The 21,828-nt window shown below is 30.8% G+C and overlaps 2 non-coding genes across 2 annotated transcripts; both read right to left on the bottom strand.

Annotated features, from left to right (window-relative positions):
• Positions 1-19,096: 19,096 nt before the first annotated feature.
• On the bottom strand, positions 19,097-19,172 carry TRNAF-AAA. The gene has a single exon. It is a non-coding gene; the product is annotated as a tRNA-Phe (tRNA).
• A 76-nt stretch (positions 19,173-19,248) lies between these two features.
• Positions 19,249-19,322, bottom strand: TRNAN-GUU. Its single transcript has one exon. It is a non-coding gene; the product is annotated as a tRNA-Asn (tRNA).
• Positions 19,323-21,828: the final 2,506 nt, after the last annotated feature.

Here is a 21,828-nt window from a genome sequence, read left to right as displayed (position 1 = left end):
TAATGATTTATTCGTGTCTTTGTAGAATTTTATAAATTAATCCACTCTTAAATCTAAAAGTTCGTCCCCATATAAAATGTTATAAATTCATCCCCTAACGAAAAATTTTATGTCCGTCTCCGGTATTTAAGAATGTTTAAAGGATTGTTAGACTTATTAAAAATATAAAGGTTAGGTAGGAATGGATATTTGAATATAGGTATTGTTTGATAAATTGAAAAAAGGCGGGTTAATTTTATCCCAGTAGTAAACTCAATTTATCATTTTTTTCCTTATGTTATTTTCGCATCAATTTAGTTCTCGAAATTATTTAATCGAATCAATGTTTAAAATATTTAATATTGTTTAAGTTTTTAAGTAGGGTTTGGGATTTTAAGTTAAGTTTGGAGTTTAGAATTTAGGATGATGCAGCTAAATGATTCATTTTCACCTTTTTGTTATTTTAAATATCTATATATTTCATATTTTTATGACATTTATAATTAGTATTAATTTACAATTTTAAATAATTAAACCGGTGGATTTAATCAAACAATTTTTTTCTCGGTAAAGTAATTTTATTAGTAGAAAACGTTTACAACCGTCTCGGTTATATGCCTCATTAAAAACCTCCTCATTCTTAAGTGGAGGAAAAAATACATATAATCAAAATAAAAAGAACAAAACTAACATCAACAAATCACCACAGCGAAACCAATAGAGGCAGACGCACTAAAAAGGCCAAATAAATAAGCAATATCAAGAGTTTAAATTTTGTGTGAATGGAGTAAATTGGAATGGAAAGGTCGCCTCTATAATTGATATGTAGAATATTCGATTTAAATTAATCTATTAATAAATCAAATTTCAATAGTTATAAAAAAGAATCGAATATCCAATCAATTAGACTCCAATTGAATTTTTTTCAACCATGCTTCTTAAAACTAAAGTATGTCATCTCAAATTATTCTATCAATATTTGTATCATATCTACAGGCTCGCCCAATGACAAGTATAGAATGTGATTCGTTACAGGGCTCTCACACATGAATGTCATTTATATTCGTCCATGTATAATATTTGTGTCCTAACGATATTTATGTTTGAACAAAAAATAAACTTTTTGTTTGACTCTCAAGAAAATAGAAGAGAAAGTTGTTAACAAAGATTTTGATAATATCTTTAGTCGTTTTTATGATAAATTTCGGTAAAAGAAAGTAGTATATCAATAAAAAGACCTACAGATTGAAGTATATTTGAGAACAAATATTCAAAGACATAATATTTAACATGCATGGATCAAGGGGCGGTAGAGGACAATCACTTCCCTTAAATTTTTTAATTTCCTATATATTTTAGATATTTTCTATATTTTTATTGATATTTTTTCCTCTAAAATTTTATAAGTTCTTCGTATTCTAAAATATTATAAATTCATCCCCTAACGTAAAATTTTATGTCCGTCTCCGACATTTAAGAATGTTTAAAATTAGTAAGGGTTGTTGATTTTAAAAAAATAAATAAAGATTAGGTAGGAATGGATATTTGAATTTAGGTATTGTTTGATAAATTGAAAAAAAAGGTGGGTTACTTTTTATCCCTGTAATAGACTCAATTTATCATTTTTGCCCTTATGATATTTTTTCATCAATTTAGTCATCGAAGTTGTCTAATTGCATCAATGTTTAAAATATTTTCTATTGTTTAAATTTTTAAGTAGGGTTTGGGATTTTAAGTTAAGTTTGGAGTTTAGAATTTAGGATGATGCAACTAAATGACTTCGAGTGATAAATTGATGCGAAAATATCATATGGATGAAAATAATAAATTGGGTCTACTACAGGGGCAAAAGTAACTTTTAGGCCTTAAAAAATTTATGTTTTGAAAAATTCTAAATATATTTAGTATTTTGCTTAAAACTAAAGATTAAATATAATTAGATTGATAAGTATAAAATTTAAAGGATGATATAGTTAAAATAAATAAAAAAAAATTTAAAATATTGAAATATTCGTCATTAATTGATAAATAAGGTCCTTATCTACTTAGCATTTTTTCATGGGGGGAATTCTAATGGATAACTTTGATTTTAGGTTAGTAAACAAATTTAAAATATTAAACTACTAAAATTATTAATTTTCTTTTAATTAAATTTTTTGAATAACTTATAAAACACGCCCTTAATTTTTTTAAATTTTAAAATTTTAAAAATGAAACAAATTGATCTGAATTTAAATGATAATCAAATAAGCAAACTTGATAGTGTGGATTGGTTAATTGGGAGGTGAAAAAACAGTACGTTTCTACTAGATTCATTTTGACAATAGTTATGTTTGGATAAAAAAATAAATTTTTCGTTTGACTCTTGAGAAAAAAATAAATTTTTCGTTTGACTCTTGAGAAAATGGAAGAGAAAGTTGTTAACAAAGATTTTGACAATATCTTTAATCATTTTTTATGATAAATTTCGGTAAAAGAAACCTCGTAGATCCCTCATAATTTTAAATTCGACAAATTAATCTTTATTATAAAATATTTTAGGGATCTCATTTTTAAAAATAACACAGAACCTCCACATCATTTGAGATAACATGTCTATATGTGTATACTAACTAAATTTATTGTCAATCATAATAAATATCCACACATATATGAACCCTACATGTGAGAGGCAAGAGTATGCTTAGAAAGGATTGAGCATTCCCACCATGAAATTTAATAAAAATGATTGTCCCTTTTTCACATATGTATGGGGTAAGGGAGAGGTAAGATAGTAGGTTACCCTAACACCAGGTTGAGAGCAGCTTCCGTAAGAGACCTCCGAATTATGAAATGCCCTTCGTGGGACTCGATCCCACGACCTCAAGACTAAGAACCTTGTGCTCTACCAACTGAGCTGGATGTTCATTTCCCACCATGAAATTTAATGTTCAACATTAATAGTTTCTCGTTTGCAATGGGATAACCTCTAGGAATTATTTCTTAGCTTTAAGTACATAAATCCAAAAATCAGGACACTCAAAACTAAAAATTTGACAATGAAGCCCCAATTAGATTTGCCAAGATTTTGTTTCTTTTTTTATTTTCTCATCCAACTTGACATTATGTCTAGAATTATGTTGGATTTTTGTAATCCTCAGAAGTCCCCACCAAAAGGTTTTGTTAAAGAAACAAAAATAAAATGGTAGGTCCTCAAATAAAATATGAATCCCCACTTTTGGACAACAAGATATCCCTTTTTACCAATTTTATAAAGGGTAAAATACACCAGAGGTCACTAATCTATGTTCAAATTTCATTTTGGTTACTAAATTTCAAAAGTTATAGAATAATCATTAAAATAATCAGACAGATATAAAATATTTTTTTATTTTTTATAATGAATTATTAAAATAATTATTTGAGTAGTTCAATAAACACCTACATACTTTACCAGACCAAAGGCCTTCAATTTGTCCAATCCCATCCACTTTATTGGCCTAACCCTAAACCCATGTTTTACGTGTGGGTCCTTTTATCCCCACCCTCTTGCATGAAAATTATGGTGCACGTCCCACGCGTACATCTACGCATGTATTTGGCTTTAGCTAAGGCTACTACTTTTCCTTCATCTTTGATTTTTTTCATGTGGTCTTTTTCTTTTTGGGGTGCAATCAACTTCTTACACATTGCAACCAATAACGAAAATAATAATTACATGTAGTGGGTTGAAAAAAGTTAATCGAACTATTATTTTGGGTAAAGTACAAAAATAATCTAGGTGATACTTTGTTGAGTCCTATGAAAAGTTAAAAAATTATAGTTTGATTATAGGATGTTGTTTTGTTTAGTCTTTTGACTATTAAAAAGTTACAAAATAGTCACTAGAGTATTCATATGTTCCAAACTCATCATTTTATATTAAAAGTTTGATGATCGTATAAGTTGGACGTTAATCTTTTGTGATATGAAAAAATCTGATTTAGAAACCATTTGAGTTGCATTATTTTGATCGACTCCGTTTTGTTATGTCATGGAATTAGTGATTGAAATATTATGTCGTCAAGTCAGTGTTTGAAAACAATGACGGTGCTAGTAGACATCACTAAAATATGATTTTACCATATCTCAATCAATAAGTTAACGTCCAGTTCAGATGAATGTCAATTTTTTAACGAAAAAGAACGAGATTGAAACATATGAATAGTCGAGTGACAATTTTGTAACTTTTAATAGTCGATGGACACAATAAAATAACACACTATTGTCAGGAAACCATTTTGTAACTTTTACTAGTCAGATGACTCAACAAAGAAGCATCCTATAATTAGGGGACCATTTGTATACTTTACCCATAATTTTTTTAAGATTAAATTCATTTTTTATTCATTTTTTATAAAAGGGATTTCACTGGTGAGTTTTTCCCTCGTTTTCCAAAGAAAACTGTATTTTCTATTGTGTTTTAAATGATTATTACATTGACGAAATAAGTTTTAAGATATAGAATATTTATGATTTGGGGAATTTTTTTTTTTGAAATTGTCTATTAATTTCGATCATATGTGTAATGCAATACCCCAAATTTTAACCAGTGACTAAAATGTAAGTTTTGAAAGTATAATAGTTAAAGTATAAACTTTGAAAAGTTTAGGACCCAAAATTTGTAATTTTTAAAAGTTATATATATTTTATGCCTGTAAATGAAAAGTTTGGATTAAAAAAGAGATTTTAGTGGGATCATATTTTTGGTACTGGAATTGTGATAAAAGTTATAAAGCAGTAAATTTCGGTATTGAAATCAGATAATCGGATCGAACTGGAATTTTATAAAAATTTGAAGGATGTTATAAAATGGTTGGAAATATTATTTTCATATTTTCGATCAGAGAATTTGGCTCAGAACAGTGCAATTTTTCAGATTTGACCCAACAATGGAATTTTAGTGACTAAAATGCAATTTTTGAAAATTGCATGGTCAATTTCGAAAGTCAAAGTCAAGTTGTATCATCTTTTACCAAGGAATATTTTATTGGAAGATAATACAATGACATTTGGTAATTTTCAAGATTTATTAAGGCAACATGGTAAAGTGTATTAAATGAATTTAATATTCATTTATATTATATAATGACATGTGTATTAAAGGATAAAGTCTAGCAAATTGAAGAAAATTTCAGTTTCTTCTTTCTCCAGCAGCCGTGAGACTCAAATTACAAGGTGAGAGGATTTGTTTTTAAAATTTTTGTTCATTTTATTAGAATTTTAAGTTAGGTTATTAAAGATAAAGTAACCTATATGAATTTCTCTTTCATTTGGCATAAAAAAACTTCATGTTTTATACTCAAGTTGGTAAGATATTGATGAAGGGGAAGTGTGATTTTTATCATTAAAGATCAATTCTTGATATTAGAAGTGTTGTAAAAATTGAAGAAGAACCAAAGATGCAAATTAATGAAAACAGTTTAGATTTTCGAATTTGGCAGTGAGTTTGAAAATTCACCAAAATTTCTATAAATATTATTTGGGGGTGATTTTTATATATTATGTTCATATATCAATCTAGTTTTGTTTAAAACAAACGGATATCAATTTCAATGTGTATACAAAAAGATATGAATTTTTAACTGAGTAAAGGTCAGAAAAACGGGCAGCATATTTTGCATAAAACAGATTCTGTTGATCAACTTTGAAAATTCACTATAAATTGTACCGAATGGATTAGAAGGAGTTCTTTATATGGATAGATTCTTATTCTAGTCTAGTTTTCAATTGAAGAAACATAATTAAATTACAGTGTGTATATCAACACATAATACTAAATCTTTAAAGGTAGTGCAAGTTGTTTGAATATGGAAATTTTAGAATTTAAGTTGAAATGGAGTAGAAGATGAAGAGTAATGTTTAAAAGTTGAGTTGAATTTTAGAAAGAATTCAAAATATGTGGTTTGAAGTTATAATGGAGTTATGAGTTTGGTTGATATCGATTTAGTTATCGATTTTATTTTATAGATTTTCAAATGTCAAAATGAGTTTATGTTAGAATGATACTAATATTAGTTTAAATATTTTGTGTTATAATTTGGTATTGTTAGATTACAATAAAACTAGCAATCCGAACGATCTGAAAGGAAAAGACAAAGCTTGTGACTAATATTATCGTATACAAGTTCTGTAGTGAGGCAAAGGTTAGTGCAGTTTATTTATTTAATTATTTGATGGGGGATGACTTGCGATAAGTCAACCTCACATTAATTATTTCAAATATATAAATTATGTTTTGACTATGGAAGTATATCCGTAATATTGTTAATAAGTTTTATGAATGATTTTGGGTATGAACTGCCCATGTCATATTTTACGAATGTGAATTAAATATATTTCTGATTATGATATTTTTTTTATCAAATGATTACGAAATGACTAAAAAGCCCACTGTATGTTATATGGAGAGTCATAGGTACAATTGGCATGCCATGAGGTGGAGTGATTATATGTTCTGATTTTGATATACTGTGGGTGTACCAAAGTGTACACTAGTATATATATTATGGTCTGAATGCACTTGGTGTGCATATTGTTATTTCCGATGTTATAGCACTGTGTGTGCTTATCTGTTCCGACTCTGATGATCTGAGATCTGTATTGCGCACACTCATCTGACTCACGTATCTTATATTCTCTTAAAATATACTTTGGGCTATAAAAATGAAATAAGAAAGTTCTGAAAAGTGTCTGACTACAAAGAATTATGAACTGATTATCCTGTCTGATATGATTATTTATGATCTTGTGAAAATTATTAGATGATTATTTTCAGGTTTATGATAAAGTTCAACATGAGATATCTGGGTTGAATGTTCTGAAGAATATCAGTCTATTTTATTTTAATGATTTTATATATTTTGATATTTTATTTAATTATTCTCACCTTTAGTATTACTGCCTCACTAAGTTATATTTAGCGCGTGATGATTTTCATGCGTAGATTCTAGTAAGGATAAGTACGATCAGTAAGAAGCTATCGGAGCATCTTTTGGAAAGACATGCATATCATCAGTATCAGTAAGACACCTATGATGTTTTCTTTTGACTTATAGTGGCATGTATAATTATATCAGTAGTTTCTAATTATCGTATTTATTTTAAATAAATTGTAATAGTAAACTAGAACTATTTTAGTTTATTTTACTTAGTTTAGTTTTATCGGTAACTATGCATGATAAGAATTTATTACATTATTATGTTTTTAAAATGTTTTACGAAAAGACATGGTTTAGTAAAATTACTAAATAAATAATGAATTTATTTTCCTGTAATAAAGAAATAAAGTATAATCTGAAATAGATTTTAAAATAGATTTTTAAAGTTAGAACAAGAGTATTCTCAAAAGAAACAAATTTTTACGGAAATTTCAGTTCAATAAATGTTTTCAGTATGATGTGACATCTTTAACTCGTATATCGAGACATATACATATTAAGGATGTTATATGTAATGTAAGTATATGAGTAATATAATTATATAAATCAAAATTTGATTTTAATTCAATTTTATCTATGAAATTTTGATTTTAATTTTAATCTAATTCTATAAATTTTGAAAGCAAATAAATTCTCCTATTTTCACGTTGGATAATTATATATGTAAAATGATTTCGTTTTTATAAGAGTTAGTGATTTATTAGTCATCTACTACATTACCTCTCCCCACCGAAATGAAATCTTTTTAATTATAGAAGTTAAAATAATTTTAAAAATTATTATTTAATACACAACTGTATAAAAATTATTTTTAAAATTTTATATAATCTTTTTCGTCAGAATATTTTTTTATTGCGCAACGAACGCGGCAAGGCAAAGGATAGGATTGGATGTGAGAGTTTGACCACTTTTTCCCTTTTATTTTATATTTTTACATTGAAAATAATTGATTGATAAAGGATAAACATACCGTTTAAGTTTATAGTTTAATTTTGATAGTTGATTTTTTTCATTTAAGTATTTAAATTTGAATTTTGTTATATAAATTATCTTAAAATGTGGTTATGTTAAAGTTTTTAAGGGTTAATGTAACCCCTAGACACAATTTATATGTTACGACTAGATCTAGAGGATAATAATAAAAAAAAGAGTTTAAAACATCATTGAAATCGTAATAAAAAGTATAGAGTCAAATCGAATAATATAAAACCTAGAAGCCCAAGAGTAAAATGAAATAATGGATAACTTCAAATATAGTAATAATTCATCCATCGGGAGTGAAACAAGATATGTCATAAAATCAATGTATCCAAAATATAGGCACATGTCACCCAATCATAAAGGCAGTTTAGAAGATAAAAATATTACAACAAAATGAATTGTATGGAATGTGTCGATCCTCCAAGTGTCAGATTTGGGGTGTCTATCCTAAAGATCTAAAATGGGAAAAGTTTGGGTGCGAACTAGGGAGCTCAGTGTGTTCCAATAAGTGCAAAGTAAAAACATATAGATAAATTTCAAAATTGATTTCAAAATCATATTAAAAAGTGACAATATGATTTTTATTTAAAAAAAACATAGTTACCCTCCAACCGTACACCATATGCAGTTTCTCAAAATTGCATCCATAATGACTTACCCTAGGACTATTGGACCTAGGAACTAACATAAGGGGGCACATTGGGTCCATAAGGACTTACTCTAGTTGAAGTGTAGGAGCCACCTGAGAGGTTTGTCTCAGGTCCATAAGGACTTACCCAATGCACAAAGTAGATAAGTCATCCTAAGGGAGTACCTTAAGATCCATAACGGCTTACCCTAGGCCTATTAGGCCTAAGAGCCTACCCAATGGTCGCCTTAAGTCCATAAGGAATTATCAATTTGATCGGAGGTAAACTTGCACTCAATGTCACATCCCAAAAAGTACTCCAGTAAAACAGATTCAGATAGTACTAGTAGAATCAAGAAAATCATAAATCATACATATTTATTTTTCAATAAAAATAGTAACCATAGAACATGTATCAGAAAAATTTGATTTTAAATTTAGTAAATTAGGAATCGGACTTCAAATCAGATAATTATTCATAAGTCAAATCAGATCAAACAATTATATTTCAAAAAAATATAAAACAATCATACACATGATAATTCAGATATATATTTAAAACAGTTATACAGCACACAAGGAACACACCTCGCAAAAAGGATCAGTCTGGGAGATCTACTAAGCACATGTCTCGCTACGCTCTCCAGCAATACACAAATATAAACAATATTGAAATAGAGTTACTACACGAGTAATACTCTAACTAGAGTAATACACACCTCGCAAAAAGGATCAGTCTGGGAGATCTACTAAGCACATGTCTCGCTACGCTCTCCAGCAATACACAAATATAAACAATATTGAAATAGAGTTACTACACGAGTAATACTCTAACTAGAGTGCTAAATAAGTATATTGAACCATACGAGTAATCACGAGTTCAAGGGGACGATTGGATTGAAAGGTGCTGGGTTGAGTAGACGTACAATCGGGAGTATTATGAGTACTTTACATAATTAATAGAATAAATCAGTTTTTAGCCCAACCTTAAAAATACTTAACTAATAATACCTAAATTCATATGCATGTTCCAATTTAACAAAATGGACTTCGAATTCAGACTCAGGTCGTCAAAAAACAAAAAATAATACTTAAATTCATATGCATGTTCCGGTTTCAAGGTCAATTTAGAGGCTTTCATGTTAAAATATAGTCAAAGTCAATGGTCAATATTGATCAAAGTTAAAAGTCAACAGGTCTAATCAATGGTCAGATCAACGATCGGGTAAAAGTTAACAATTCAGAGGGTCAATAGTTTGATTATGACAGTTTAGTCGGTTCGGTCTGACCAAACCAATGTTCTAGGAGAGTTTGGGTTGTTGGAACTGCCCCACGCGTAGAGGAGTGTGGTGCCGCGTGCGGTGAGAAAACAGATGGATAAGGTTGGTTGATTACCCCAGATGCATCAATTCCTAAAAACTAACCCAAATCAACTTAGAAACAAGCCAGAAATAAGGTAAAACAAAAAAAATGTTTAGAGTTCTTACCCAATGGAGACGGTTGAGAAAACGACAACAGTGAGGTGATTCACTGGTTGGGTTTGTTTCAAAACCACTTGGGGAATACAACAGTGACAGTAATGTGGCTCACAGATGCCGAAATCGGTCTCAATCCTTAGAAAATATCAATGGCGTTTGTGTTTTTCAGTGAGCTTTTAACACAGTCTCCACGACTAACGATAGTGATTCATGTTGCAAGACCAATAGGGTTACGGTTAGACAGTGGTCGAGGTTGATGGAAGAGAACTCGAATGATTTTCTTGTCATTTACGATGGATGATGACTAATTTAGATGATAGGTTTCAAGGGAATCGCTAGATGACGTCGGTGCTGATGGTAGTGATAGTGGACACCACGTACGGGCAGAGTAGAGTTGAGCAATGGTGAGACAATGGCTTGGGTAAAGTTAAATGGGTGTAGAGCTTTATTGAACTAAATTGGTTTTAGATGGTTTTTTTATTTCTTTGGGGTGAAAAAATGAACTATAAAATCCCATCTAAATCAACTTAACAAATATTTTACATAGGTTAAATCATTAACAGTAACCTAGTTTGATGGCAAAGGCATATGATGGTTAGTAGTAGGACACATGTTTAAATCTTGAGTCACACATACTATTTTTATTTTTTCTCTTATCATACACCAGTTTATGGGAAAAAGATGAGAGGAAATTTCAAGTTCAAGTCCTTGAATTTTTTATATTTTATTGATTAGCTTAAAATTTCTAATAAGGTGTTAATTTTATCCTGGTATTTTAATCAAAAAATTATTATTTTTATCTCATAACATTCGAGGTTTGACAACTCTCCTACCCTTAAAAGAATTTCGTCCTCAAAATTCATCTAAATCGAGTTGATACAGATACTAAGACTCTAACAATTCTTTCAAAGGACAAAGCCTAAGTACCTTATTCACAATAACGGACTATCTCGCTAGACTCGTACTATAATAGTAATCGTAATTTACTCAATTGGAAACTATAAGTCTTAGAATACGAAACTCGAAATATAGGGGGCTAGTAATGCATGGTATAGAAAAGAAATAATAATAAATGTACTTGTAGAAATCTCTGGCTTATCTCGATCATCAAAATGTCTAGTAACGTAGATAAGGACAAGATGTCTAGCCTCAGACAAGGTTTTTCCTCTACTTTGATGTGATCGGACTCTGTTATTGATCCTAGAAACATATTCAAAAGTCCTTTCTTGATTATGACTTCTAGTTGGGGTCTAAACAGAAGCCTGAGAACAACCAATGGTTAGCGTATAAAACGCTTAGAAGAAGTTGAGTGTGGATAATTCCTATGGAAATTCTCACTAGATCAGCAATGACAACATGTACCTATCTTTTTTTGACACTCTCCCTATAATTATTATCACAATGCTCACAACTCGACAAATGAGAGAAACCCTAAGAATCGACTTGATTAACTGCTAGAGCTAAAGGTGATGTAGGCCTCGAACCGATTTTAGTCCTCTAATGAGTACCAAAATAAGTATTCTTCTCAAGAATTGTGGAAGACTCAGATAGACCTGAAGGTCTTCTAGATCACTCTTGTCAGGAGTTGTAGCATCAACTTCCTTGGTATCATTCGATCTCCCTACCATAACACCGAACACTTCATCTTGATGGGTTACTACCTACCTACGTAACTCATATCTAAGTCCTTGAGCAACTTTACGACACATATCTCTCTCGGTAGGTACCAAACTAGAACCATACTTTAGTAACTTTGAGAACTCATTCTCATACTCAGAAACAGTCATATCTCCCTAAACTAGGTCTTGAAATTGTCTTCGTCTCTGTGTCATATATCGCTCTCCCAGGAAACGATTCCTAAAACACTCTCTAAAGAAATCTCATGTCAGACGATCGATTGGAACATTGCTTACTACTGACTCCCACCAGGTGTGGGTATTCTCATCCAGCAAAGAGATAGCTCCTAAGAATTTACTCGACGAATCTAAGCCTAATTGGTCCACACATCTCTTAGTATTACAAAGACATTCCTTAGGCTCAGTCGCAGCTCTACCAGTAGGGCATTCAAAAGTCCTAACTCCATTAGCAATAAGGGTTTGTGAAATGAGAACTTTGAACTCTGACTAAATCCTGGATCAACTGAAGTAATTGTTTACTGAGATTCTCATCCAACAACACTCAAAGGTTCAATCACAAAAACTGACGCTCCTATAACCGGGGAAGTCATAGCTACACTAAGGGTAGGTGATGGATCTATAAGAGTCATAGGGGCTCGAAATACGGAATGATCTACTAGAGACGAAAGATCTACACGCGTATTATCTAATGGATCAGTAAATCTAGTCACTCAACCTCTTCCACAGCCAAATCAACAATCTCAAAAAAAGCTCATCTCGAAGAATCTCGAGGTTCACTACACAAGGGTAAAACATAATATTAGATTTGGTACTTTGAACCTCGTACATTGTTAAACGCGTAAAAATTTGGTGACATAGATTTTGTAATTCATTTTATAAAACATTTCAAACCCATATTTTTATTTTGGACTCATTCACAATCCGAGATTTTAAAAACCAAAAGATTTGATATCACTAATTGTGACCTCCTAGACCAAGCTTATACGTTACGACTAGACCAAGCCTATGTTTTAAAAATGATATAGTCAAATTGAGTAACATAAAGGTTTTATAGTCAATTTAGGTTTTATTACGACTAGACCAAATTTAGTGGTAAAAATTTAAGTTTTATAGAACATCATTTAAATCGTAATAAAAATGATATAGTCAAATTGAGTAACATAAAACCTAGAAGTTCATGAGTAAAATGAAATAACAGATAACGTCAAATATAGTAATAATTTATATATCAATGAGTGAAACAAAATATGTCATAAAACCAATGTATCAAAATATAGGCACATGTTACCCAATCATAAAGGTAGTTCGGAAGATAAAAATATTACAACAAAATATATTGTATAGAATGTGTTGATCCTCCAAGTGTCAGGTTTAGGGTGTATATCCAAAAGTATCTAAAAGGAGAAACATATGGGGAGTAAGCTAGGAAGCTCAATGTAATATACCAAATTTTGTCTATTGACTAAAATATAAAATTAAAAAGTTTAGTGGCTAAAGTATAAACTTTGAAAAGTTTAGGGACCAAAAATGTACTTTTTAAAAGTTATATATTTTAGCCTGTAAATAAACAATTTGGATTAAAAAAATAGATTTTAGTGGGAATCAGATTTTTGGTACGGGAATTGTGTTAAAAGCTATAAAGCAGTAAAGTTCGGTATTGAAATCGGATAATCGAATCGAACCGAAATTTTACAAAAAAATGAAAGATGTTAGAAAATAGTTGAAAATATTGTTTTTCATATTTTAGATCAGAGAAATTTGGCTCAGAACAGTGCAATATTTCATATTTGACCGAACAGTGGAATTTTAGTAACTAAAATGCAATTTTCAAAAATTGCATGGCTAAATTCGAAATTCAAAGAAAAGTTGATTCATCGTTGACCAAGGAATATTTTAATAGGGAAAATGACAATGGAAATTGGTATTTTTTAAGTTTCATTAATGGCAAAAATGGAATTTCCTATTAATTGAATAAAAAATTTCCACTATTTTATATTAAGCCATGTGTTAGGATTTATTTAACATTAGAATATTCAAGAATTGTTGAACATTTCCAGCTTCTTCTTCCTCCAAGGGCCGAAACCTTCAAGCTTGCAAGGTAATTTTTTTAGTTTGAATTTTGAAGCTATTTACTTAATAATCTACATGAAATTCTCTATCATTTGGTACCAATATTCCACGGTGAAGATGATTATGCAATGATATTTCATGATTAGGGTTTAAGGAGGTTTAGTGAACTTGAAGAATTGATGAAGGATTTTTTATGTTTTTGATGTTAGTGATTATTTTTAAAGCATGCATGATGATTAAAATTAATTGTACATGCATAAATAAGGTTTGGCTTAATTAGGGTTTATGGAAGTATTAGGATTTGGATTGAACTTGATGTTGTTATGGTTAAAATAGCATGAAAATGATGCAGGGAAGATGAATTCATGCTTGAAATTGAATGGAATCTTTGCCCTTTTTTTCATTAGATATATTCGGCCAAACAAGGAAAATTAGGGGGGAATATTGAAAATTTTCCAATGGTCTAGAAATGATATTAGAAATATTCTATGTGATTTGGGAATTCATTTGGATCAATTTGGAAGCACAGACAAGAAAAAGGGCAAATTTCCAAGTTTTGAGAATTTTGAAACTTTATTGCAAGAATGTAATTTTTGGAAAGGTTCAATGCTGATTTTTGGTACTTGAAATGCTGGAAATTTAATTTGGAAAGTTGATTAGAGCTAAATTGCAAAATTTGGAATTTTTAGTTTAGAATTCGAAAAGCCTTGATAATATAGGGACTTGGGTGTTAATTTTTAAATGTAAAAGTACTATTTGGGTGAGTTAGAATAATTCTGGAAATTCTGGAAAGTGTGCTGATTTTGGAGTTTAAGTATTAAGTTGGGATTGAATTTCAAGTTTATCAAGTTGCAAGGTTGAAATTGAAAAGTCTAAGAAAATTTAGGATGAAATTGTAAGCTTTTGAGTGTTGACGTATTGATTTGAACTTTTATTTTAGTTGCTGGAAATTTTATATATTTAATGGGAAATGATCATAATAATGAAGAGTCATTATGAAATTAAAGGAAAAGTTGAGTTGAATTCTAAAAAGAATTTAAAATATGTGGTTTGATTTTATAATTGGTAAAAGTTGAAGAATCATATTGTGAATAATTATTTATGGGATTGAATAAGTGTTTCGAGAAGTTTGAAGTTATAATGGAGTTATGAGTTAGGTTGATATCAATTTAGTTATCGATTTTATTTTATAGATTTTCAAATGTTAAAATAAGCTTATGTTAGAACAATACTAATATGTAGTTTGAACATTTTGTGTTATAATTTGGTATTGTCAGATTACAATAAATCTAGCAATCCGAACGATCTGAAAGGAAATGAAAAAGCTCGTGACTAAGATTATTGTATACAAGTTTTGTAGTGAGACAAAGGTGAGTGCAGTTTATTTATTTAATTATTCTGATTGAGGAAGACTTGCGATAAGTCAACCTCACATTATCTTTTGAAAGTATGGTTTTATTTTAATAATTGAATATTTTTATAATGACATATAAAAGATTTATGATTATTTTGGGTATGAAATTTACCTAATATGTTTTTATACGATATTTTCTGAAAAAGGTATTCTAATGAATTCTTTTTATAATGAGAATGATATTTATTGTTAATGATGTAATATTTTCTCTATGATTTTAGAAATATTATTTGAATTATTTTGGGTATGGATTGCCCATGTTATGTTTTACAAATATGTTTAAAATATATTTTTGATTCTAATATATTTTTTATCAAATGATTACGAAATGAATTGAAAGCCCATTGTATGTTATTGTGAGAGTCATAGGTACATTTGGCATGCCATTAAGTGAGTACATATCAGTTCAGCTTTGGTACATTCGTGTATCAATGTTCAGTTATCAGCTCAGCTTTGGTACATTCGTGTAACAATGTTCAGCACCGTTGGTACTCATTCGGGTTATGATTGCACTAAAGTGCATCATATCTCAGTTTTAATTATGATTCGACACTATGTTGTGCCTAGTGCGCACCTTAAACTCACGTACCTTATATTCTCTTACATATACATTGGGATATAATAGTAAATATGAAAGTTATGACAATATGTGAAAGAAAGGAACATAGACTTGGAAAGAAAGTTTTGAAATACGTTCGAATGAACAGAACAAAAGTTATTTATGATATTCGATGTTGACTTACATGATTTTTGATAAACTCATGAGATGATGATTTTCAGGTTTTCAGAAGGAAAAATGACTTGACTAGCCCGGTTTGGAGTTTAATGTTTATATTTAAATTACAGTTTGTTTATTATATTTTTATAAAATTTATGGGTTTACATCACTTTAATTATATTTCTGTCTCACTAAGTTTTATTTAGCGCGTGATGATTTTCATGCGTAAGTTCGAATAAAGTAGAGGTCGTGAAGTAAGGAGCTTGTTAGCATCTTATGCAAGTTCAAACCTATGACTGTATCAGTAAGACATCCTAACTTTGACTTATTAGTGGCATGTACATTATATTTGTTGGGTTGCTTTATCAAATTTATTTTTAAAAGGGTTTGTAATAGTAATTAGGGTTATTTTCTTTAGTTTTGTCTAATTTTAGTATTAATCGTATTTATGAGTGAATAGTATAAATGTTAGATTTATAAATGGTTTAAAATCAAACGGTATTAGGCAGTCGTACTTGGATATGAACAACACTGAACTGTCTAATTTCTGACTGAAATCATATTAGTTTTCAATGATCAAATAATGTTTTTAAAAAAAATATGATTTAGGAAAAAATTAAAGTAAAAAGGGAAATTATTAAATGAAACAAAATTTTTAAGCCTTTAAGTTCAACAAAAGTCAGTTAAGTTGATGTGATATCTGTAACTCGTATTATGAGACATATATGGGCCATGAGTGTTACACTCAATATGTTTCAATAAGTGCAAAGTAAAAACATACATATAAATTTCAAAATTGATTTCAAAATCATAGTAAAAGTGATAGTATAATTTTTATTTCAAATACATAGTTACCCTCCAACTGTACACCATATGTAGTTCCCTATAACTGTATCCATAAGGACTTACCATAGGTCCAATGGACCTAAGAGCCAACCTAAATGAGCACTTTGGGTCCATAAGGACTTACCTTAGCCGAAACAAACAAACATATGAGGGGTATGCCTCAAGTCCATGAGGACTTACCCAATGCACAAAGTAAAGGAATAATCCTAAGGGGATTCCTTATGATTCATAAGGTCTTACCCTAGGCCCATTGGGTTTAAGTGCCTACCCAAGGTCATCTTAAGTCCATAAGGAATTACCAGATTAATCGAAGCTGAACCTATATAATTCAATGTCACATCCTAGAAAGTGCCCAGTAAAACAATTTCATATAGTACTAGTAGAATCAAGAAAATCATAAACCAGACATATTTACTTTTCAGTAAAATAATAACTAGAGAACATGTATCAGACAAGCTTGATTTAAAATTTAGTAAATCAAGAATATGACTTCAAAGAAAACTATTCAGAAGTAAAATCAAATCAGACAATCATATTTCAAAATAGATAAAACAATTATGTATACATGATAATTCAGAGAAATATTTAAAATATTTATATAGCACACAAGTAACACACGTCGCAAAAAGGATCAGTCTGGGAGATCTACTTAGCACCCGTCTCGCTACGCTCTACAATAATACACAGACCTAAACAACATCAAAATAGAGTTACTACACGAGTAATATTCTAAATGGAGTGTTAAATAGGTTTACTGAATCATACGGGTAATCATGAGCTCATGTAAACGACTAGATAGAGAGGCATTAGGTCGAGCATACGTACAGTCAGGAGAATTACAAATACATTAATACTTAACAGAATGAATCAGTTTCTTAGTCCAACCTTAAAATACCTAACCAAAAATACTTAAATTTGTATACATGTTCAGGGTTCACAGTCAATTCAAAGGCATTCGTGTTAGAATTTAGAAAAACAAACATATAATTTGGACTCAAGAGGTCAAAAAACATAAACTAGGACCTTTTAGAAGAAGTCAACTTTTTGGTCAAAGTCAACAGTTATTTGAAAGTAAAATTCAAAGTCAATGAGTCTGGTTAACGATTAGGTTAAAGGTTAGGTCAAAGTCAATAGTTTATAGGTTCAATAATTCAATTCTGTCATTTTGGTTGGACTAGTAGGTTCAGGTAAACTAGTTTGGGCCTTTTCGATCTGACCAGATACGTCTTGTAGAATTTTTTGGGTTATTAGAGCTGCCCCACGTGCAAAGAAAACTCGTACGATGATGAAACGGACGGAGGAGGTTGGCTGATTACCCTAGATGCATCTATTCCTAAAAAATATCCAAATCCACTAAAAAAATCCATAAATAATGTAAAACAAACGAAAAGCAATCAGAGTTCTTGCCTATCAGCAATGACAGAGGAAACGACGATAGTGAAGTGATCCATTGGTTAGGTTTCTTTTGAAACCACTCGAGGTATACAACGATGGCAGACGGGTGGCTTACGAATGCCAGAATCGGTCTCAATCATCGAAAATCATCAATGGCATTTAGGTTTTTTAGGTGAGCTTTCAACACAGTCTCCCAGACGAATGGTCGAGAGTCTCGTCACAAGACCAATGGAGTTATAGTCGAATGAGGTTGGTGCTCCATCTAGTATTGGTAGTGACGATCACTAGAAAACAATGGTCGAGGTTGACGGATGAGAACTCGAATAGTTTTTTTGTGATTTATGATGAACGACAGGGCCAAACAACGGTAAGTAAGGGTGTTCAGATCCAATCCGATCCAAAAAAATAACTGAAAACTGGAAGAAAAAAAAACCCGAAACCGATTTAGTGTGTTTTGTTTTTTTTAAAAACCAATCGGTTCCGTTCGGTTTCAGTTTGGAAATCCGGAACCGATCCAAACCGATCAGATAGTTGGCTATCTCCCTACGCAGAATGACATCGTTTCAAGTTCCTGGCCAAAAACTGAAACCTAGCCCACATTTCCCAATTTACTCCACCTCTTCTCATTCTCCTCAAGCACAGCCCCCTCACTTATAACCCAACTTTTCTTGAGAGTCATCTAATTCCGTAAAAAAATTTGTCAGATTTCTCATCTCAGTAAAGGTGTATTCCTGATAACATAAGTGTTACATTATCGTTCTATTTTATTTGTTTAGATCTCCATAAGTGGATGGTTGCACTACATGCTTTAAAAGAAGCAGGATTATCAATAAAGGGCATATGGCTTTGCTATAAGCAGGCTGAAAGCAGTAAAAGAATTTCCTACTCTCATCTACACTGCAGAAACAGCAGTAAAAGAGTTGAATGGATTTCAAACATATACTAGTGACGCCGTTAGCAAAAACAAAAAAATTGTGCAAAAGATTTAGATTGGCCCATGCAGGTTTCGAACCTGCGACCTTCACGTTTTTAGCACGATGCTCTAACCAACTGAGCTAATAAGTGCTCCCTTTTTTCAAGAATTATAAAATAAGGTAACAGATTGAAATTAAAAGGTTAATTAGAAGTTGCAAAATATATGAACGCTAGAAGGAGGGCTTGAACCTCCGACCTTGTGGTTAACAGCCACACGCTCTAACCAACTGAGCTATTCCAGCTACTTGCTTTCAATTTCAATCATTTCCTATTTTATCCAATTTTAGCACTAAGAGTTTTAAGCTTGTTACTATGAACCAAAAGCATATGGTTGATGTGGCTTACATGTATTTAAAAATAACTACATTACACTATGAAATTCATGTTCAAACCTCGAAACAAGATTATTAAGAGAAATAGTCACGAACCTAATAAATGAAAAATCTGAAGTTTCAGTTAAATTAAATATAGGAGAAAGAGAAACAATAAAATAATTTCATGTAAAAATTACAAATTTAATTTCAAAATTATATACTAAAGAATCAAATAATTAAATTTATATATGTTTTTATTAGTGGGTTATTATATTTCAATATGTAATTTATATTTAAATTGCATAAGATATTTTGTTAATTGAATTAGATCGACCATTAATATCTATAATTTTAAGCTTCAATAGTTGGAATATTTATGTAGTAATTATACTTGGTGTCAATTACATTCCAAGACACTCAATTATTTGGTCGGTTATAAATAATTTATGTTTTCTGCATAAAATTATAATTTAGTTAGTCAATTAAAATATTTTTATAAATACGTCAAGCTACCGTTAAATTTGAAATAAAAATCTAACATGACTTCTTGGTATGGTAACAAATTAAAAAAAAAATTGGTCATTAAAAACTCAGAGATACTAAAATAATATCCATTATAATAGTTTAAATATCATAGTTAGGAATGATCACGGGTTAGGTTGGGTGGAATTTTTGACCAGTTTGACTCCAACTTTAGTATACCCCTTCACTCGGTCTGATCCAAGTTTAGGAAGATTCTATCCGTACCAAATTCAATCCGACACAAATAAAAAAATATTTTTACTTATTTTTATTTAGTAAAAATGAAGAAAATTAAAGAAAAAAGAATGGAGTATTATAGTTGTCATAAAGGGCTACGACTTTGATTTTGGAAAATGGTGATTTTGAATTAATTTGGATTAAATTGGATAGAGTCGCTATCAACCTTTGGGTTAGGTATGTCGAATACCTAAAATTGTCTTTTAAAAACAATTTAAAAAAAATCGTTTTTTAAGACAAAAGATGATATACGTTTACCAAAGATTCGATGAAAACGGGTTCGGGAGTCGGTTACACGTGGGGAAAGATTAGCACCCCACAGCGCCCAAAATTAGTACTGTTTCACTTACACGTGGTAGAAATCCTGAATCGAATATAAAATTAAATTATGATCCGTTTGTTGGATATTGAATAATTTACTTCAAATTAATTATTTAAAAGAAAATCATTTTACTGGAGCCAACCACTTCCAATGCATTTAACTTGATATAAAAGATTTCTAAAACTTATCCTCTATGATCGTTGCTTTCCTAAACCTTCTCGACAGTGACTTTAATGGAGCCAACCACTTCCAATGCATTTAACTTGGTTGAATACAAATTCAAATCAGTAGTCAAATCTTATCATCAACAAGGAAATCGCCTATTTCACGAATCAAACTAAAGCAGACAGCAACAATTGCTACTGCTACTTCTCCTTTTTTTCTGTTTCCTCCTCCCTAGCTCAACCCCGTATCCTTCCCTTTTTATAGTTGCAAAATTACAATTATTAAAACAATAATTCCCCCACCCCACTTTCATTTGCTCCCCATTTTCCTTTAATGCTATACCCACTACCTTATTAAATATGGGTAGCGGAGTAATAACACTAACATATTGATGCTTCATGTGGGGACTGAAAATGGCACGAGTATGGGTTGCTGTAACTGGGTCTGGGTTGGGTTGTAACCAAATTGAATGCATCTGGATCTTTGTTTTGTGGGCCTGCAAACATTGTAATTTTATTTTAACAATAATAATAATAATAATTATTATTATTATTATTATTATATTTAATATTATTTCGACCCGGACAAAAGCGGGTGTCTACAGATGCCCCTCTTTGCACATTCTTGTGTTAACAAGAATAGGGCAAAGACGAAAAAGACAACCAGTTTTTGTCTGGTTCTTTTTTTTGGTTTTGAGATTTGTTGTTTGATTTGGGAGACGACACTCTCATACGTGATGAAGAGTTTGGGTCGTCTAAGGGTGACAAAACTCCTACATAATGAGGAAATATAGTCAGGGGATGACACTATTCATACTATGATGAATCTTGGCCATCTTTAGGAAGGGTGATAACTCGGTTCCTACTTGATGAGGACAACTGGTTATCTGGGTTGACACAACTCCTACATAATGAGGAAATCTGGTCGGGTGATGACACGGTTCCTACGTGATGAGGACGGCAGACCATCTAAGGGTGATAACACGGTTCCTACGTGATGAGGACGGCTGATTATCTGGGTTGACACAACTCCTACATATGAGGAGATATGGTCAGTTGATGACACGGCTCATACGTGGTGAAGAGTTTTGGCCATCTAAAGGTGATAACACGGTTCCTACGTGATGAGGACGGTTGGTTATCGAAGGTTGACACAACTCCTACATAATGAGGAAATTTGGTCGAGCGA

This window comes from Hibiscus syriacus, unplaced genomic scaffold, assembly GCF_006381635.1.
Source record: "Hibiscus syriacus cultivar Baekdansim isolate YM2019G1 unplaced genomic scaffold, ASM638163v2 tig00110561_pilon, whole genome shotgun sequence".
In the NCBI taxonomy this organism is placed as follows: Eukaryota; Viridiplantae; Streptophyta; class Magnoliopsida; order Malvales; family Malvaceae; genus Hibiscus; species Hibiscus syriacus.
Note: the sequence above shows the minus strand (reverse complement) of the source record. Positions and strands in the feature narration are given on the sequence as shown.